The following is an 18,261-nucleotide window of genomic DNA, read 5'->3' as shown; positions in this document are numbered from 1 at the left end:
TGCCCTTCGGTTCTATCCACTTTCTGGATTTTCTTTTGTTCTGTCATCTCTCTGGATGCCCTTGTGTCCTCTCCTCTCTATGTATGAGCTTCTGTCTTCTCCTTTCTCTGTATTGCCTTCAGTTCTCTCCTGAGGCCCTTCTGTTCTCTCCTCTAACTGGATATCCTTCTGTTCTCTCCTCTCTCTGGATGGGCTTCTGTTCTATCCTCCCTCTAGATGCCCTTCTGTCCTCTCCTCTCTCTGGATGCTGTTGTGTTCTTTCCTCTCTCTGGATTCCCTTCTGTTCTCTCCTCCCTCCAGATGCCCTTCTGTTTTCTCCTCTGCCTGTATGCCCTTCTGCACTCTCCTCTCTCTGGATGCCCTTTTGTTCTCTCCTCTCTCTAGATGCCCATCTGTCCTCTATTCTCTATGGATGACTTTCTGTTCTCTCGTCTCTCCAGATGACATTCTGTCCTCTCCTCTCTGTGGATGCCCTTGTGTCTTTTCCACACCCTGGATGCCCACCTGTCTTCTGCTCTCTCCCGATGCCCTTTTGTTTTCTCCTCTCTACCGATGCCCTTCTGTCTTCTCCTCTCTCTGGATGCCCTTCTGTTCTCTTGTCTCTCTAGTTGCCCTTCTGTCCTCTCCTCTTTCTGGATGCCCTTCTGTCATCTATTCCTCTGGATGCCTCTACTCTTTCCGAATGCTTTCTGTTCTCTCATCTCTCTGGATGCCCTTCTGTATTCTGCTAATTCTGGATGCCCTACAATTCTCTATTCACTCTGGATAACCTTCTGTCTTCTCCTCTCTCTGGATGCCCTTCTGATCTTTCCTCTCACTGGAAGCCATTCTGTACTTTCCTCCTCTGGATGCCCTTCTGTCGTCTGCTCACTCTGGATGCTCTTAGGTCCTCTTCTCTCTCTGGATGTCCTTAAGTCTTCTGCTTTCCCTGGATGAAATAGACTTATTAATAATTGAGGTTTATGATTAAAAACATAAACAAATCGGAAAAAGTGGGGATGTAGAGTTAAAAATTATAAAGGCCATTTTATGAAATATGTGTAAATTTTTTTGCTTTAGACCTTGGACAGACAATCACCTGCCAGCAGGTTTGGGTCCATCTAATTTGTTACAGAGGAGGGGGAGTTACAGGACAAAGGCCTGTTAAGAACATCCCAGAAACTGACTGCCCTAGAGAGGAACTACACCCTGCCCCCATGGTATGGCCTACTAGTGTTCAAAAAAAGTAAAACAACCAATTCTGTGCACTCGCGCAAAAGTTCGCTTTTTCCCCACCCCACCCATATATAAGCGCTAGACCACTGAGCCACGAGGTCAGTCTCTTTATCCCCTATGTGAGATATGGGGATGTGGGCTGGCCCAGAGCTCTGATTTAATAAACCACCTTATGTGCTTTACAGCAAGATGGTCTCTCGTGTGTCCTTTGGGTGCGTGCTATCCTGTGACTTAAGTGGACCTCCTTCCTGGGGAGTCCCAGACCTAACATCTTGGTTCCCTGACTGGGAAATTTTCGTCCAGGCTTACACAGCTACCCCAGGACTTCCGAAGACCCCTTGGAGGTGGGTTTAAGTCTGTATACTGTCTGTGTGTCTGTGTGAGTGAGATATATTTGGGTGCACCGCCGCTGCTTCTGTTTTCTGGTTTGGTTCCATTTCTGGCAGCTGCCGTTGTGTGACCGTGAGGTCCAACGGGTGTGCTGCCAATTCTGTTTTCTGGTTTGGTTCTAGTTTCTGTCAGCTGCCGTTGTGTGACCGTGAGGTCCAACAACCTCAAGCTGCAAATATCTGGGAGATGTCCCAGTAAGAAGGAGCTGGTGTGCTCCCTGCACAGGGTATGATTGTGGACGCTTTTCCCCCTTGTGACTCGAGTTTAGCTGGTTGTTTAAGTCTAGACACGGATGACTATGTTTTAATGTTAATGTCCTTTGTCTATATGTTGTCTATATGTTGTTTTGAGTTTCTTTTTTAATGATATGTGGCAGCCTCTCCCTGCGGCTGCATGCTGGGGAGAAAGAGCCGAGCTTAACACAATCACCGCATGCCACGTGGTGCCACATGTGTGGCACAGAGAGATGTCCTCCTGCCAAGAGAACCGGTGGGCTGATAGTGAACGCGGGCAGGCTGTGTGAACATGGATAGGCGGGAAAAATAGGCGGGTTGCGCCGGCCGTTCATCATGTCACCGGTTGCAAGTGACTGTCCATTCTAGATGGTGTCCAACCTAAAAACTACATTACCCAGCAGGCCCTGAGTCTTAGGGAGCTACAACCAAGATGGCTGCAGGCCCCACCCCCTTCGCTGCGGCAGAGAGAGAGAAAAAAAACAAAAAAACCCAAAACCTGGCAGTGGAGCCAGGGCAGCTAGACAAACAGCCGCAGCAAGATTGTTCACCTGAGAGTTAATTATTTTTTTAAAAAAGAGAAAAAAACTGGTTAAAACTGCTTACTTAATTTAGTTTAAAACTTACTTGTGAGGCAGTCTTAATTTACACAAAATTATTACAAAATTTTAGCTTCTGTAATAAAAAAGTTGATAATGATTTTTCCCAGTTTAATAAGTAAAGGAGTGCTTTTTTCTAAAATTACAGCTTAAAAGTTACAGGCTGTCCTGAGTCAGAAATATATATGGGCTTCAGTTTTGATAGATTTTCTAACCATTAGTGTTTGAGACAATTTCATTATTTATATGAGATTTTCATTAATATTTGATTCAAACATGAGAGTTCTGACAAGATAAAATTAAAGAAGTGGTGAAGACTTGTGCTCTTATGTTAGACATAAAAATGTTTACTTTATTGTTCTTATGTATATCACTTCTAAAATAATATTCTAATCAGAAATAACTCTTTAAAAGGTTTTTATAGAACTATGACCAAAGTTTCTATTTTGTTACAAATTAAATTCAAATAAGTGTCATTTTAATAGTCCTTGCTGTGAAATACTGTGGATAAGGCTATTCATTCTGATTTGGTTTCCTTCTTGGAGCTTCAGAGCTGAGCTCACATTACACCTGTGGACACGGTACAGTTTGTAGACTAAACTAATTGTAGTCTCTAGTGTGATATAAACAATAGTCATGCAGCCTCACAGATACACTAGTCTTTACAGAGTTCTAAGAGACTATTTACTGCTTTACAGGTGATAAATAAGATAAAAGCCTCTCTTCCAGGTGTTCAGAAGTCTCTATAAATTGGCTAAGTTTTAAAAGCTATGCTTTGTGCTTCCCACAATTATAGTTAACTCAGTCATTCTAGATTTCTAACGGGATTGAAAACTTATAGCTATTTACCTTGAGAAAAAAAGATTTAAATAGATGGTCAGCAGCTGACATTCATCCTAAAGCCAGGTTCAGAACTAAATGTTTTAGTCAAGATAAATGACAGAGGTGTTGGTTAGTCAACAAAAAGATAGACTGGGTAGTAAGACTATCTTATACTTCACTGGTACAAATTGACATAATTATGTTCTAATTATATTTTGAGAAGAAAGTTTCATTTTAAAAGCCTTGCTTTCACAAGACCTTTGCAGGTTCTGGTCTTCAGAAGTGAAGAGCAGGAGGGGATACCAGAGAAAGAATGTTCCCTCAGAAATGGAGACATTGGGGACCCCGTCAATTGATCAGGCCATGGTCAGCAGCGGGTCAATTTGGACCAGATGTGACCGAGACCTTCATGTGACAGAAGGTAAGGGACACCCAAAGGCCCATGCCATATCCCGCTGATAGATCTTGAGAGAGAGGGTTACATGAGGCCCCACTATTTCACCAAGACACATGAGGTTAAGCAGGAATCATATAAGTTACCCTCAGCCTTTCTAGACTATCTCATAGAGACATTCTGTCACTGTAGACAAGGTTTCAGAGGCTACAGAGACTACAAGAGAAGTCATTAAAAGATTTAGGAAGTATACTATATCAGGGAGGAAAGAAAAGAAAGATAAGATAAATGGGATCATAGACAGGATTAAAATTATTGATGGTAATAGCAAGTGAGAGAAGGTTTAGCCTAAAAGAAAGAAATAGAGAAGAAGAGTAGAGAAGGTTTAGTAAGTCTGGAGAAGAAAGAAGAAAGAACTGACAAGATAAAAAAATGTGGTGTAAGATAAAAGGTTTGCTGTAAGTTGCTGTGAAAGTCTATAGAGAGGTGAAGAAAAAAAGTGACAGGAAAAGAATTTACAGAAAGCAGAGAAGAGGGGCTCCAATGAAAGAGAGATAAACGTTTTAAAATAAAGACCAGTGTGCACATTGCAAGTAAAGGAGCCAGCTTTGGAGTCCAAGAGGGCCCTAACAAATAGAAGCCAGGGCCAGGAAATCTCAGGCCTTGAAAAACACCCCAAGTGTCAAAGATATTAGCTCTGTGTGAAGACAGCTATTGAAATAGATGGGGTGGCTTGGAGCCACCCAACTTTTGATAGACACAGGGGCTTCCTCCAGGCCAATGGCTCAAAACGTATTCATGGACTACCCGAAAATGGTGGACTAAGAGAAGGGCTGTGTGTCCCATTCATTTATGGTCATCCCAGAATGCTCCTATCCCCTGAGAGACTTACTCCCTAAGATGGACATCCAGATACAACACTTCCTACCCGGGCTACAACTATCGGACAAGAATTCATTGGGTAGAGGGCTGACTTCAGCCAGGAGCCGAGGTAACCTGCTTTACAGACGGGAGCAGTTTTCTCCATGCTGGTCAGAGCCAAGCCAGCACTACTGTGGTGGACACATGCCATCTGGACTGACTCCCCACCTCTGAGATCATCGGTGCAGAGAACAACCTTGGAACTTGGGGCTGACAAGATAGCCAACATCTGCACGGACAACAGGTATGCTTTTGCCACAGCCCATGTCTGCAGGACTATATACCAAGAAAAGAAACCCTAATGAAGCCAGGAACTGTGAGTACTCGTTGCCCAGAACACCAAAAAGGGAGGAGACTCAGTGGCCTGAGACAATAACTGGACAAATCAAGTGTTTTGATATGGGAGCCTGTTCCAGTTGTGGGCCTAAGAGATGGCCTCACTTAAAACACAGAATAAGAGAAAGAACTCAGATTGCTAGCCATCCTGCCAGATACTATCTAGAGAAAAAGAGATAATAATGCACACAAGAAGAAAGAACTATACTCCCCAGAAAGCAAAGGATTTACCAGACTAAATACACAGATGGACTCTTAAGATATGAGTGCAACCAAGCAGCCAAGAGACTTAAAGCATATAAGGGACCTTAGGTTTTGAGCCAGAGAATTAATAAGACTTAGAGTAAATAAAAAATACCTAGGAGAAAACAGCCTAGAATAGGGACCTTCCCGAGGTTTCAAGTGTCCTAGATAATTAGATCAGAGAGCAGTTTTAAGGTAAGTCAGGAATTGTCAGAGATATTAAAAGATCCACTGTTTATACTGTCTCCAAAGCCCAGAACAGGTAGAGAGAATATACAGAACCCTAAAATTAAACTACCCTTGGGAACTGGCGCTGGCTAGAGTGTCCCTTGTCCTTGTTCCATACACAGAATGTCCCTTTTGTGTGAGAAATGAGTTTTCAGGCTACTAAGTGACTTCCTGGTACTGCTGACCATCCGACCTCCTTGAAATCTACCAACACGTGTGCCTGAACATCCAGATGCCAGATCAACCTCCTGCTGTTTAGCTCAAGGTCACCTGCTATTCTACAAGGTTAAAGAACTGCAGGCCTTGACTCCTGAGACATCCCACCCTAGAGGCACGGGGGTAATGCTGCCTTAGAGGGTAGGGCTTAGGGTGTATACACCCAAGGTTAAATGACAGCTTGTGATTACAAGATTGAAGTTGAAATGTGAATCTAGAGTTATATAAATTTGTTCCTTTTGCAATTTCTCTTTATTATATATGTGATTTTATGTGTATGTAGACAGCTATGTGCCACAAAATGTGTAAAAGTCAGAGGACAACTTTGAGAGTGTGTTTCAAAGCAATAGAAATGTTTCGAGACACCTAGCAAATAAAATAGAGCCTGAGAAGCCCTGCTAACAGATACTTAGTTTCTAAGATTGATAAATGATGAGCTTACAGTCAAAGATTATTGTGTACTTGTCCAGCTTGATCCTGTAGGTACTCTTGAACTGAGTTTGAGATACACCCTAGATGATTCTGCAGAGAGCCTATTTTCCTTGACTCTAGCTGTTACATTGTGACTAAGAGTGGCAATAGATATAAAGATAGGTGTGGCTACATTGATACAGACACCTCATTATTTTCATCAGCCGAGAGCTGCCACTGATGTAGATTTTAGAGCCCTAGAACAGTCGGTAACAAAGTTAAGTTGTTACTAGACTTGCTGTTTCTTAAAAGAGAAAGTCTGTGTGCTGCTCTAAGAAAAAATGTTACTATTATGTAGACCATTCAAGAATGACCAGAGAGTAAATTCAGAGGAAGGTTAGACCAGAGACAAGATAGAGAGACACAGCAATGTTGACTCTAGAGTTGGTTCAATCCTCCCTTGCTGGACCCCTTGTGATTTTACTTTTGCTTTTAACCATAAGCCCCTACATTATAAATACATTAGTAACTTTTGTTAGAAAAAAGATAAATGCTGTTCAACTTTTTTGTTGCACCACCAATATAAGACTTTGGGTCAAGAAAATGGTAATTATGATGACACTGGAGTTTAAACTTTTCTAAAGATCCTAATCGGAAAAAGTGGGGTGAGAATAGACTTATTAATAATTGAGTTTTTATGATTAAAATATAAACAAATCAGAGAAAGTGGAGATGTAGAGTGAAAAATTTTAAAGGCCATTTTATGAAATATGTGTAAATTTTTTCGCCTTAGACCTTGGACAGAAAAGCACCTGCCAGCAGGTTTGGGTCCATCTAATTAGTTACAGAGGAGGGGGAGTTACAGGACAAAGGCCTGTTAAGAACATCCCAGAAACTGACTGGCCAAGAGAGGAACTACACCCTGCGCCCATGGTATGGCCTACTAGTATTCAAAAAAAAAGTAAAACAACCAATCCTGTGCACCTGTGCGAAAGTTCGCTTTTTCCCCACCCCGCCCATATATAAGCACTAGACCACTGAGACACGAGGTCAGTCCCTCTATCCTCTATGTGAGTTATGAGAATATGTGCTGGCCCACAACTCTGATTTAATAAACCACATCATGTGCTTTACAGCAAGACAATCTCTCGTGTGTCCTTTGAGTGCATGCTATCTTGTGACTTAAGTGGACCTGCTTTCTGGGGAGTCCCAGACCTTTCAGATGCCCTTCTCTTCTCTCCTCTTTAAGAATTCTCTTCTGCTCTCTAATCTCTCTGCATGATCTTCTGTTCTTAACTATCTACTGATGCAATTCTGCCCTCTCCTTTCTCTGAATGCCCTTATGTTCTCTCCTCTTTCTGGATGCCCCTCTGTTCTTTTCTCTTTCCGAATGCCCTTCTGTCCTCTCTAGTTTCTGGATGACATTTTGTCTTCTCCTCTCTCTGAATGCCCTTCTGTTCTCTCCTCTCTACTGATGCCCTTCTGCCGTCTACTCTCTCTGAATGCGCTTATGTTCTCTCCTCTCTCTGGATGCCCCTCTGTTCTCTTCTCTTTCCGAATGCCCTTCTGTCCTCTCTACTTTCTGGATGACCTTTTGTCTTCTCCTCTCTCCGAATGCCCTTCTGTTCTCTCCTCTCTCCGGATGCCCATCTGTCTTCTCCTCTAACTGGATGCCCTTCTGTTTTATTCTCTCTCTGGATTCCCTTCTGTCTTCTCCTCTCTCTGGATGTCCTTCTGTGCTCTCTTGAGGCCCTTCTGTCCTCTCCTCTCTCTGGATACCCTTCTGTTCTCTCCTCTCTCTGGATGCCCTTCTGTATTCTCCTCTCTCTGGATGGCTTTCTCTTCTCCCCTCACTCTGGATGCCCTTCTTTCCTCTCCTCTCTCTGGATGCCCTTCTGCCTTCTCCTCTCCTTTGATGCCCTATAATTCTCTCTTCACTCTGGATACACTTCTGTCTTCTCCTCTCTCTGGATGCCATTCTGTTCTCTCCTCATTCTGGATGCTCTTCTGTCTTCTCCTCTCTGTGGATGCACTTCTGTTCTCACATCTCTCTGGATTCCCTTTTTGTCTTCTCTCTCTGGATGCCTTTCTATTCTATCCTCTCTTTAGATTCCCTTTTGTCCTCTATTCTCTCTGGATGTCTTTCTCTTCCCTTGTCTCTCCGAAAGCCCTTCTGTCTTCTCCTCTGTCTGTATGCCCTTCTGTACTCTTGTCTCGCTAGTTGCCCTTCTGGCCTCTCCTCTCTCTGGAGGCCCTTCTGTTCTCTTCTGTCTCTGGATGTCCTTCTGTCTTCTCCTCCCTCTGAATGCCCTTCTGTTCTCTCCTCGCTCTGGATTCCTTCTGTCTTCTCTTTCTCTGGATGCCCTTCTGTTCTCTCCTCTCTCTGGAAAACCTTCTGTTTTCTCCTCTCTCCAGATGCCCTTCTGTATTCTCCTCTCTCTGGATGCCCTTCTGTCTTCTCCTCTCTCCGAATGCCCTTCTGTCCTCTTCTCTCTCTGGATGCCCTTTTGTCTTCTCCACTCTTTGGATGCCCTTCTGTTTTCTCCTCTCTCTGGATAACTTTGAGTTCTCCCCTCTCTCTGTATGCCCTTCTGTCCTCTCCTCTCTATGGATGCACTTCTCCCTCCTTTGCCTGGATGCCCTTCTGTTCCCTCCTCTCTCTGGATGCCCTTCTGTTCTATCCTCTCTCTGGATGACCATCTGTTTTTTCCTCTCCCTGAATGCCCTTCTGATCTCTCCTCTCTCTGGATTCTCTTCTGTCTTCTCTTTCTCTGGATGCTCTTCTGTTCTCTCCTCTCTCTGGATGCCCTTATGTCTTCTCCTCTAAATGGATGCCCTTCTGCACTCTCCTCTTTCTGGATGCCCTTCTGTTCTATCCTATCTCTGGATTCCCTTCTGTCTTCTCCTCTCTCTGGATGGCCTTCTGTTCTCTATTGAGACCCTTCTGTTCTCTCCTCTATCTGGATACCCTTCTATTCACTCCTCTCTCTGGATGCCCTTTTGTTCTCTATTTTCTCTGGATGCCCTTATGTTCTCTCCTCTCTCTGGATGGCTTTCTGTTCTCCCCTCACTTTGGATGCCCTTCTTTCCTCTCCTCTCTCTAGATGCCCTTTTGTCCTCTATTCTCTCTGGATTCCTTTCTGTTCTCTGGTCTCTCTATTTGTGCTTCTGTCCTCTCCTCTCTCTGGATGCACTTCTGTTCTCTTTTCTCTCTTGATGCCCCTCTGTCCTCTTCTCTCTATGGATGCCTTTCTGTCAACTTTTCCTCTGGATGCCTCTCCTCTTTCCAAATGCTTTTCTGTACTCTAATCTCTCTGGATGCCCTACTGTATTCTGCTAACTCTGGATGCCCTACAATTCTCTTTTCACTCTGGATACCCTTCTGTCTTCTCCTCTCTCTGGATGCCATTCTGATCTCTCCTCTCACTGGATGACATTCTGTACTTTCCTCTCTATGGATGCCCTTTTGTCGTCTACTCACTCTGGATGCTCTTATATCCTCTTCTCTCCCTGGATATCCTTAAGACTTCTGCTTTTCCTGGATGCCCTTCTATTCTCTCCTCTTTCTGGATTCACTTCTGTTCTCTCATCTCTCTGGATGCTCTTCTGTTCTCACCTCTCTAAGGATGAACTTCTGTCCTCTCAGCTCGCTGTATGCCCTTCTGTCTTCTCCTTTCTCTGAATGCCCTTCTGTTCTCTCCTCTCTACTGATGCCCTTCTGCGCTCTCCTCTCTCTGGATGCCCTTCTGTTCTCTCCTCTCTCTGGATGCTCTTCTTTTCTCTTCTCTTTCTGAATGCCCTTCTGTCCTCTCTACTTTCTGGATGACCTTTTGTCTTCTCCTCTCTATAAATGCCCTTCTTTTCTGTCCTCTCTCTGGATGTTCTTCTGTATTCTCCTATCTCTGAATTTCCTTATGTTCTCTCCTCTTTCTGGATGTCCTTCTATTGTCTCCTCCCTCCCGATGCCCTTCTGTCTTCTCTATCTGGATGCCCTTCTGTTCTCTAATCTCTTTGGATGCCCGTCTGTTCCCTCCTCTCTTGGGATGTTTTTCAGTCTTCTCTTCTCTCTGGATGTCCTTCTGTTCCCTCCTCTTTCTATATTTTCTCTGTTTTCTCATCTATATGGATGCCTTTCTGTTCTCTCCTCTCTCTGGATACCCTTCTATTCTCTTCTCTCTCTGGATGCCCTTCTATTCTCTCCTTTCTCTGGATGCCCTTATGTTCTCTCCTCTCTCCAGATGCCCTTCTGTCTTCTCCTCTCTCTGGATGGCTTTCTGTTCTCCCCACACTCTGGATGCCATTCTTTCCTCTCCTCTCTCTGGATGCCCTTCTGCCTTCTCTTCTCTTTTGATGCTCTACAATTCTCTCTTCACTCTGGATACCCTTGTGTCTTTTCCTCTCTCTGGATGCCATTCTGTTCTCTCCTCATTCTGAATGCTTTTCTGTCTTCTCATCTCTGTGGGTGCCCTCTGTTCTCACCTCTCTCTGGATTTCCTTTTTGACTTCTCCTCTCTCTGGATTCCCTTCTATTCTCTCCTCTCTTTAAATGCCTTTTTGTCCTCTATTCTCTCTGGATGTCTTTCTCTTCTCTTGTCTCTCCGGATGCCCTTCTGTCTTCTCCTCTTTCTGTATGCCCTTCTTTATTCTTGTCTCTCTAGTTGCCCTTATGTCCTCTCCTTTCTCTGGAGGCCCTTCTTTTCTCTTCTGTCTCTGGATGTCCTTCTGTCTTCTCCTCTCTCCGAATGCCCTTCTGTCCTCTCCTCGCTCTGGATTCCCTTCTGTCTTCTCTTTCTCTGGATGCCCTTCTGTTCGCTCCTCTCTGTGGATGTCCTTCTGTTTTCTCCACTTTCTGGATGACATTTTCTCTTCTGCTCTCTCTGAATGCCCTTCTGTTCTCTCATCTCTCCGAATGCCCTTCTGTTCTCTTCTCTCTCTGGATTCCCTTTTGTCCTCTCCTCTCTCCAGATGCCCCTCTGTCTTCTCCTCTCTCTGGATGCCATTCTGTCTTCTCCTCTCTCCGAATGCCCTTCTGTTCTCTTCTCTCTCTGGATTCCATTTTCTCCTCTCCTCTAGCTGGATGCCCTTCTGTTTTCTCCTCTCTCTGGATGACTTTGAGTTCTCCCCTCTCTATGGATGCCCTTCTGCTCTTTCCTTTGCCTGGAGGCCCTTCTGTTCCCTCCTCTCTCAGGATGCCCTTCTGTCTTCTCCTCTCTGTGGATGCCCTTCTGTTCTCCCCTCTCTCTGGATTCCCCTTTAGTCTTTTCTTCTCTTTGGATGTCCTTCTGTTCTCTCCTCTCTCTAGATTGCCCTTTGTCCTTTATTCTCTCTGGATTCTTTTCTGTTCTCTTGTATCTCCAGTTGCAATTCTGTCCTTTCCTCTCTCTTGGTGCCCTTCTGTCTTCTCCTCTCTCTGAATGCCTTCTGTTCTCTCCTCTCAACCGATGCTCTTCTGTCTTCTCTTTTTTCTGGATATTCTTCTGTTTTCTGGTCTATTTGTCCTTCTGTCCTATCCTTTCTCTGGATGCCCTTCTGTGCTCTCCTCTCTTTGGATTCCCTTCTGTGTTCTCCTCTGTCTGGATGCCCTTCTGCTCTCTCCTCATTCTGAATGCCCTTCTGTTCTCTCATTTCTCTGGATGCCTTACTGTCTTCTTCTCTCACTGAATGCCCTTCTGTCCTCTCCTCTCCGGATGCCCTTCTTTCCTATTCCCAATCTGCATGCTTTCTCTCTTCTCTTTTTTCCAGATGCCCTCTGGTCTTTCCTCTCTCTGGATGCCATTCTGACCTCTCCATTTCTGGACGACCTTTGTCTTCTCTTCTCTCCGAATGCGCTTTTGTTCTCTCATCTCTCTGGATGTTTTCTGTATTCTCCTCTCTCTGGATGCCCTTCTGTTCTCTCATCTTTCTGGATGCCCTTCTGTTGTCTCCTCTCTCCCGATGCCCTTCTGTCTTCTCTATCTGGATGCCCTATTGTTCTCCAATCTCTTTTGATGCCTTTCTGTTCACTCCTATCTTGGGATGTCCTTCAGTCTTCTGTTCTCTCTGGATGCCCTTCTGTTCCCTCATCTTTCTATATTTTCTCAGTTTTTTCATCTATACGGATGCCTTTCTCTTCTCTCCTCTCTCTGGATGCCCTTCTGTCTGCTCCTCTCCCCATATGCCCTTCTGTCCTCTCCTCTCTCTGGTGCCCTTCTGTTCTCTCCTCTCTCTGGATGACCATCTGTTTTTTCCTATCTCCAAATGTCCTTCTGATCCCTCCTCTCTCTGGATTCCCTTCTGTCTTCTGTGGGGACGAAATCTCGAGGGCGGGGGGAAGGGAGGGAGTTCGGCGACAGAGTCTCAGGGCACTCTCGCACCAGGGCTTCCAGCGCCGCCAGCCCCACATTCATGCAGCTGTCGGTGGGCGGGCCAGCGGCTGCATCGGCAAGGGTCCAGGGTTCCAAAAGCTGGGAATCAGGCGGAGAGACCATGAACACGTGAAGTCCGGTTTTCCAAAGCTTTTATTGTTCATGACATGGTGAATGGATGCAGGTGTTGTGCGCTTCTTCCCCCCCAAAGGCCAGGGGAGACCAGTCTTATAGGGAAGGGAGAAAGGGGAGGGAATAACTTAATTAGCTATGCCCCTGGCCTTTTGATAATTCATTAATATTTAAATCTCTGGAGGTAGAGACTTGTTAATCACGCCCTCTACCTGTCCTACGTGACTGAAAATAACAGGTTAAATGGAGTTACCTCCAAGGCCCAACCCTCTTTTCTTTCATAAAAGGAGGGGCAACTCTGTTAATGAGAGATGTGGACCATGTGGAAGTAGTCTGGAGTCCCAGAGCGCGGGGTGATAATATGCCGTCCCTGACAGGCAATGTCCTGTTGGGTCTCCTGGCTATCTCAAACCCAGTGCTCTATCAAGGGGGCCTAGGAACAGGGCTAAACATCCTACCATCCCTAAAATGGTCTCCGGGGTTTAAATGCCGTTCAACCAGGCTATGTCCAAACCATGTCTCCACGGCCCAACATCTCACTGTTTTTAGTGAAAATTTTGGATGAGGTGGTCAAAATAAAACACTATGTAGGACAGAGGGTGTAGCATAACCAAGTCAAGGGTAATGGGAATTGAGGGTAGGGTTTGGAAGGCAGGGAATCATTGAAACAATTAAATACAGATTGTACAGTTTGAGGGTAATGACATCTGATTAATCTAAATAGACATTATGTTTTCCTCACTAACATGTAACTTTAGCTATGTGACTTTGGCAAAAGAGTTCATTTGTAGCTGGAAGGTCTGGATTTGTCTTCTGTAGTGAGCATCTCTGGGTTCTGGCGTGCATCTCTGGAGCCTGGTGTGGGTCTCTGGATTTCAGTATGTTCTGGGTTCTTCAGTCAGATGAGACGACTGGAAGAAGGCAGCTTGGCAGGTTCCAGGAGGTGGCACTGTCTCTAGATCTCAGCGTGTCTCTGGAGTCTGTAGTCAGATGAGGTGGCTGGGAGAAAGCAGCTTGGCATCTTAGGCAGGTTCCAGAGGATGGCTGGACTCTGTTGGATCTGTGGGTATACCTGTGGGATAATCACAGCAGGGAAGCAGCATCTCCAGCAGGGAGATGTCTGTAGGCTGGATACGGAGCATTAAATTGCTTGGGAACAAGCACCTTATGGCCTGTCGTTAAGATCCTGGAAAAGCAAAGGTGTTTGAGGAAATTTAGTCTTAGAAGGTATCTTGGATAGCTGAGGGAGAAAAACAATGTTAATTTTGTATCTGGGATTGGCAGCAACAGTTTGCCTGTAAAAGAAATTAGTTGTTAATTAAGACTCAAGAAATGGTGATCAGCACGTTCACTTAAACTGTGGAAGGAAATTAGATGGCTTTTAAACCTTGAAGAAATTATAAAGGTTGAAAAATAATGTTGGACATCTATCACGAGTATTAGACAGAAAAGGCAGCATTAAAATAGAAAAAATAACAAATTTTTGGTTGAAAAAACACAAGCATTGTTGTTCTAGGTGTTCCTGTTAGGAAGAAAAGGAAACGTTTAAAAATTTTGGTTGAAAAACAGGAACGTTTGTTGCAGGTCCTCCTGTTGGGGAGGAGCAGTAATGGCGGGTTTAGAAGCAGTGGGGGGAGGGGCCTAGCTCTGCCATGTGGCGTCTGGGTGCTCTGGCAGAGAGGTTCTGCATTCTGCTTTTCTTTTTCTTAACTGGTAAATTTTAAATGTAGATAAAAGTAAAGGCCAACTTTGAAAAAAAGTTTAAGGCAAGCAAGAAGTATTGGGGAGGGCTAAGAGTCAGAAAGAGTGAGAGTCTGTGTCTATGGGAAAGACACGTGGAAGCTGGATTGGAGTCAGCAGCTTTGAAAGAAACTGGCAGGCAGCACAGGGGGCAAAGTGTGCAGGCAGGATTTTAGATCCGCTGCTTCAGGCAAGCTGGCTGAGCTAAGTAGCTTTAGTCAGCTGCAAATGATTGAGGGTGAGGGGCAGCATAGGCTGGCTAAGGAACACTGGGCTGGGTAGCAAGCAGGGTTCTGCCCTGTTGCTTCAGGCAAGCAGGCTAAGCCAAATAGCTGTAGCCTGTCACATATGACGGGGGAGTAGGAAAAGAAGCTACCTGGCAGGGCACTCGGGGCTAGAGTTTGGAGTTGGCGATTTTGAGAGAGAGAGAGAAAGAGAGAACGGTCTCAGCCACGAGAAGGAGTCTCTCAGCCAAGGGAGTCTTAGAAAGAGGGTTACAGCAGGTATTGTGGCTTGAAAGACAGCTATTAGCTGTGAAGGAACCCCCTCTGTGGAGCTGGGGGGATGGGAAGAGTGGGGGGCTAAGAAGCCGCCGCCATCTGCCATCTTGTCTTTGAGCTGGAGAACACGTGGGGAGAGAGACCTAGTTCTTTTGTATTAGGCAGGGGTTAGGCTATAGCTAAGAATTAGAGAAAGAAAGAGGGGGTAGGGTGGACAGAGAGAGATGTTACTCATGTTTTTTTGCAGACACCAGCGGGGGGCGCTTGCGGAGCTGGCTCTGCGCACGTTGTCCACCACCTGTGGGAAACAATGTGGCCTGTGCATGGGTGCACGAGTGTGGATCTCTGTCACTGGTCTGCACCGTCCTTTGTCAGAGATAGGGCTATTGTAGAGGAGCAGGGGCTAAGCAGGCACTCACAGTGCACAAGGCAGACTCTGCAGAAGGAGTCTCTCGGTGGGAAATCTCCATTTTGGGAACAAGCCTCGGCGATGGGTGGGCGCAGCAAAACGGGAGAATGTGGGGGTAGTATGGGCAGCAGATCCATACGCCGAGATTGGCCTCCTTCTGGGGTCTTGGAACTCTGGCAGAATGGAGGCGGGGAGCGCGTGGGGCGCGCTTAGAGAGGACCAAGAGACTTCACATCTCGCAGGACGTATACTTGCTTAGCAAATTCAGCCAGGATTTTTCTTGTAGACTCATGGGTGGTCGTGTTCCACGTTGGTTGCGCCATCTGTGTGGCAGAAATCTCGCAGGCAGGGGGAAGGGAGGGAGTTCGGCGACAGAGTCTCACGGCGGTCCGGCACCAGAGCTTCCCGCGCTGCCAGCGGAAGATCCCACATTCATGCAGCTGTCGGTGGGCGGGCCAGGGGCTGCATCGGCAAGGTTCCAGGGTTCCAAAAGCTGGGAATCAGGCGGAGAGACCATGGACACGTGGAGTCTGGTTTTCCAAAGCTTTTATTGTTCATGACATGGTGAATGGATGCAGGTGTTGTGCGCTTCTTCCCCCCCAAAGGCCAGGGGAGACCAGTCTTATAGGGAAGGGAGAAAGGGGAGGGAATAACTTAATTAGCTATGCCCCTGGCCTTTTGATAATTCATTAATATTTAAATCTCGGGAGGTAGAGACTTGTTAATCACGCCCTCTACCTGTCCTACGTGACTGAAAATAACAGGTTAAATGGAGTTACCTCCAAGGCCCAACAGTCTTCTTCTTTTCTGGATGCTCTTCTGTTCTCTCCTCTCTCCGGATGCCCTTCTGTCTTCTCCTCTCCCTGGATGCCCTTCTGCACTCTCCTTTCTCTGGATGCCCTTCTGTTCTCTCCTCTCTTTTGATACCCTACAATTGTCTCTTCACTCTGGATACTTTTCTGTCTTCTCCTCTCTCTGGATGGCTTTCTGTTCTCCCCTCACTCTGGATGCCATTCTTTCCTCTCCTCTCTCTGGATGACCTTCGGCCTTCTCTTCTCTTTTAATGCTGTACAATCCTTTCTTCACTCTGGATACCCTTCTGTCTTCTCCTCTGTCTGGATGCTCTTCTGTTCTCACCTCATTCTGGATGCTCTTCTGTCTTCTCATCTCTGTGGATGCCCTTCTGTTCTCACCTGTCTCTGGGTTCCCTTTTTGTCTTCTCCTCTCTCTGGATGCCCTTCTATTCTGTCCTCTCTTTAGATGCCCTTTTGTCCTCTATTCCCTCTGGATGTCTTTCTCTTCTCTTGTCTCTACCGATGCCTTTCTGTATTCTCTTCTTTCTGTATGCCCTTCTGTATCTTGTCTCTCTAGTTACCCTTCTGTCCTCTCCTCTCTCTGGAGGCCCTTCTTTTCTCTTGTGTCTCTGGATATCCTTCTGTCTTCTCCTCTCTCCAAATGCCCTTCTGTTCTCTCCTCGCTCTGGATTCCCTTCTGTCTCCTCTTTCTCTGGATGACCTTCTGTTCTCTCCTCTCTGTGGATGCCTTTCTGTCCTCTCCACTTTCTGGATGACCTTTTGTCTCCTCCTCTCTCTGAATGCCTTCTGTTCTCTCATCTCTCTGGATGTTCTTCTGTATTCTCCTCACTCTGGATGCCCTTCTGTTCTTTCCTTTCTCCAGATGCCCTTCAGTCTTCTCTCTCTGGATACCCTTCATTCTTCTCTTCTCTTCGAATGACCTTCTGTTCACTTCTCTCTCTGGATGTCCTATTGTCCTATCCTCTCTCTGGATGCCCTTCTGTTTTCTCCTCTCTCTGGATGACTTTGAGTTCTCCCCTCTCTCTGGAAGCCCTTCTGTCCTCTCCTCTCTATGGATGCCCTTCTGCTCTCTCCTTTGCCTGGATGCCATTCTGTTCCCTCCTCTCTCTGGATGCCATTCTGTCTTCTCCTCTCTGTGGATGCCCTTCTGTTCTCCCCTCTTTCTGGATTCCCCTTTTGTCTTTTCTTCTCCCTGGATGCTTTTCTGTTCTCTAATCTCTCTAGATTGCCTTTTGTCCTCTATTCTCTCTGGTTTCCTTTCTGTTCTCTTGTCTCTCCAGATGCAATTCTGTCCTCTACTCACTCTTGGTGCCCTTCTGTCTTCTCTCTCCGAATGCCCTCTGTTCTCTCCTCTTGATCAATGGTCTTCTGTCTTCTCTTTTTTCTGGATGCCCTTATGTTCTCTGGTCTCTCTATTTGTCCTTCTGTCCTATCCTTTCTCTGGATGCCCTTCCGTCCTCTCCTCTCTTTGGATTCCCTACTGTGTTCTCCTCTGTCTGGATGCCCTTCTGCTCTCTCCTCTTTCTGAATGCCCTTCTGTTCTCTCCTTTCTCTGGATGCATTTCTGTTCTCTTCTCTCACTGGATGCCCTTCTGTCCTCTCCTCTCTCCGGACGCTCTTCTTTCCTCTTCTCCATCTGCATGCCTTCTGTCTTCTCTTTTTTCCGGATGCCCTCTGGTCTCTCCTCTCTCTGGATGCCCATCTGTCCTCTCCACTTTCTGGATGACCTTTTGTCTTCTCCTCTCTCCGAATGTCCTTCTGTTCTCTCATCTCTCTGGATGTTTTCTGTATTCTCCTCTCTCTAGATGCCCTTCTGTTCTCTCCTCTTTCTGGATGCCCTTCTGTTGTCTCCTCCCTCCCGATGCACTTCTGTCTTCTCTATCTGGATGCCCTATTGTTCTCTAATCTCTTTTGATGCCTTTCTGTTCACTCCTATCTTGGGATGTTCTTCAGTCTTCTGTTCTCTCTGGATGCCCTTCTGTTCCCTCATCTTTCTATATTTTCTCTTTTTTCATCTATATGGATGCCTTTCTCTTCTCTCCTCTCTCTGGATGCCCTTCTGTCTGCTCCTCTCCTCAGATGCCCTTCTGTCCTCTCCTCTCTCTGGTGTTCTTCTGTTCTCTCCTCTCTCTGGATGACCATCTGTTTTTTCCTATCTCCGAATGCCTTTCTGATCTCTCCTCTCTCTGGATTCCCTTCTGTCTTCTCCTTCTCTTGATGCTCTTCTGTTCTCTCTTCTCTCTGGATGCCCTTCTGTCTTCTCCTCTCCCTGGATGCCCTTCTTTCCTCTCCTCTCTCTGGATGCCCTTCTTC

This window comes from Arvicanthis niloticus, chromosome 25, assembly GCF_011762505.2.
Source record: "Arvicanthis niloticus isolate mArvNil1 chromosome 25, mArvNil1.pat.X, whole genome shotgun sequence".
Lineage (NCBI taxonomy): Eukaryota > Metazoa > Chordata > Mammalia > Rodentia > Muridae > Arvicanthis > Arvicanthis niloticus.
Note: the sequence above shows the minus strand (reverse complement) of the source record.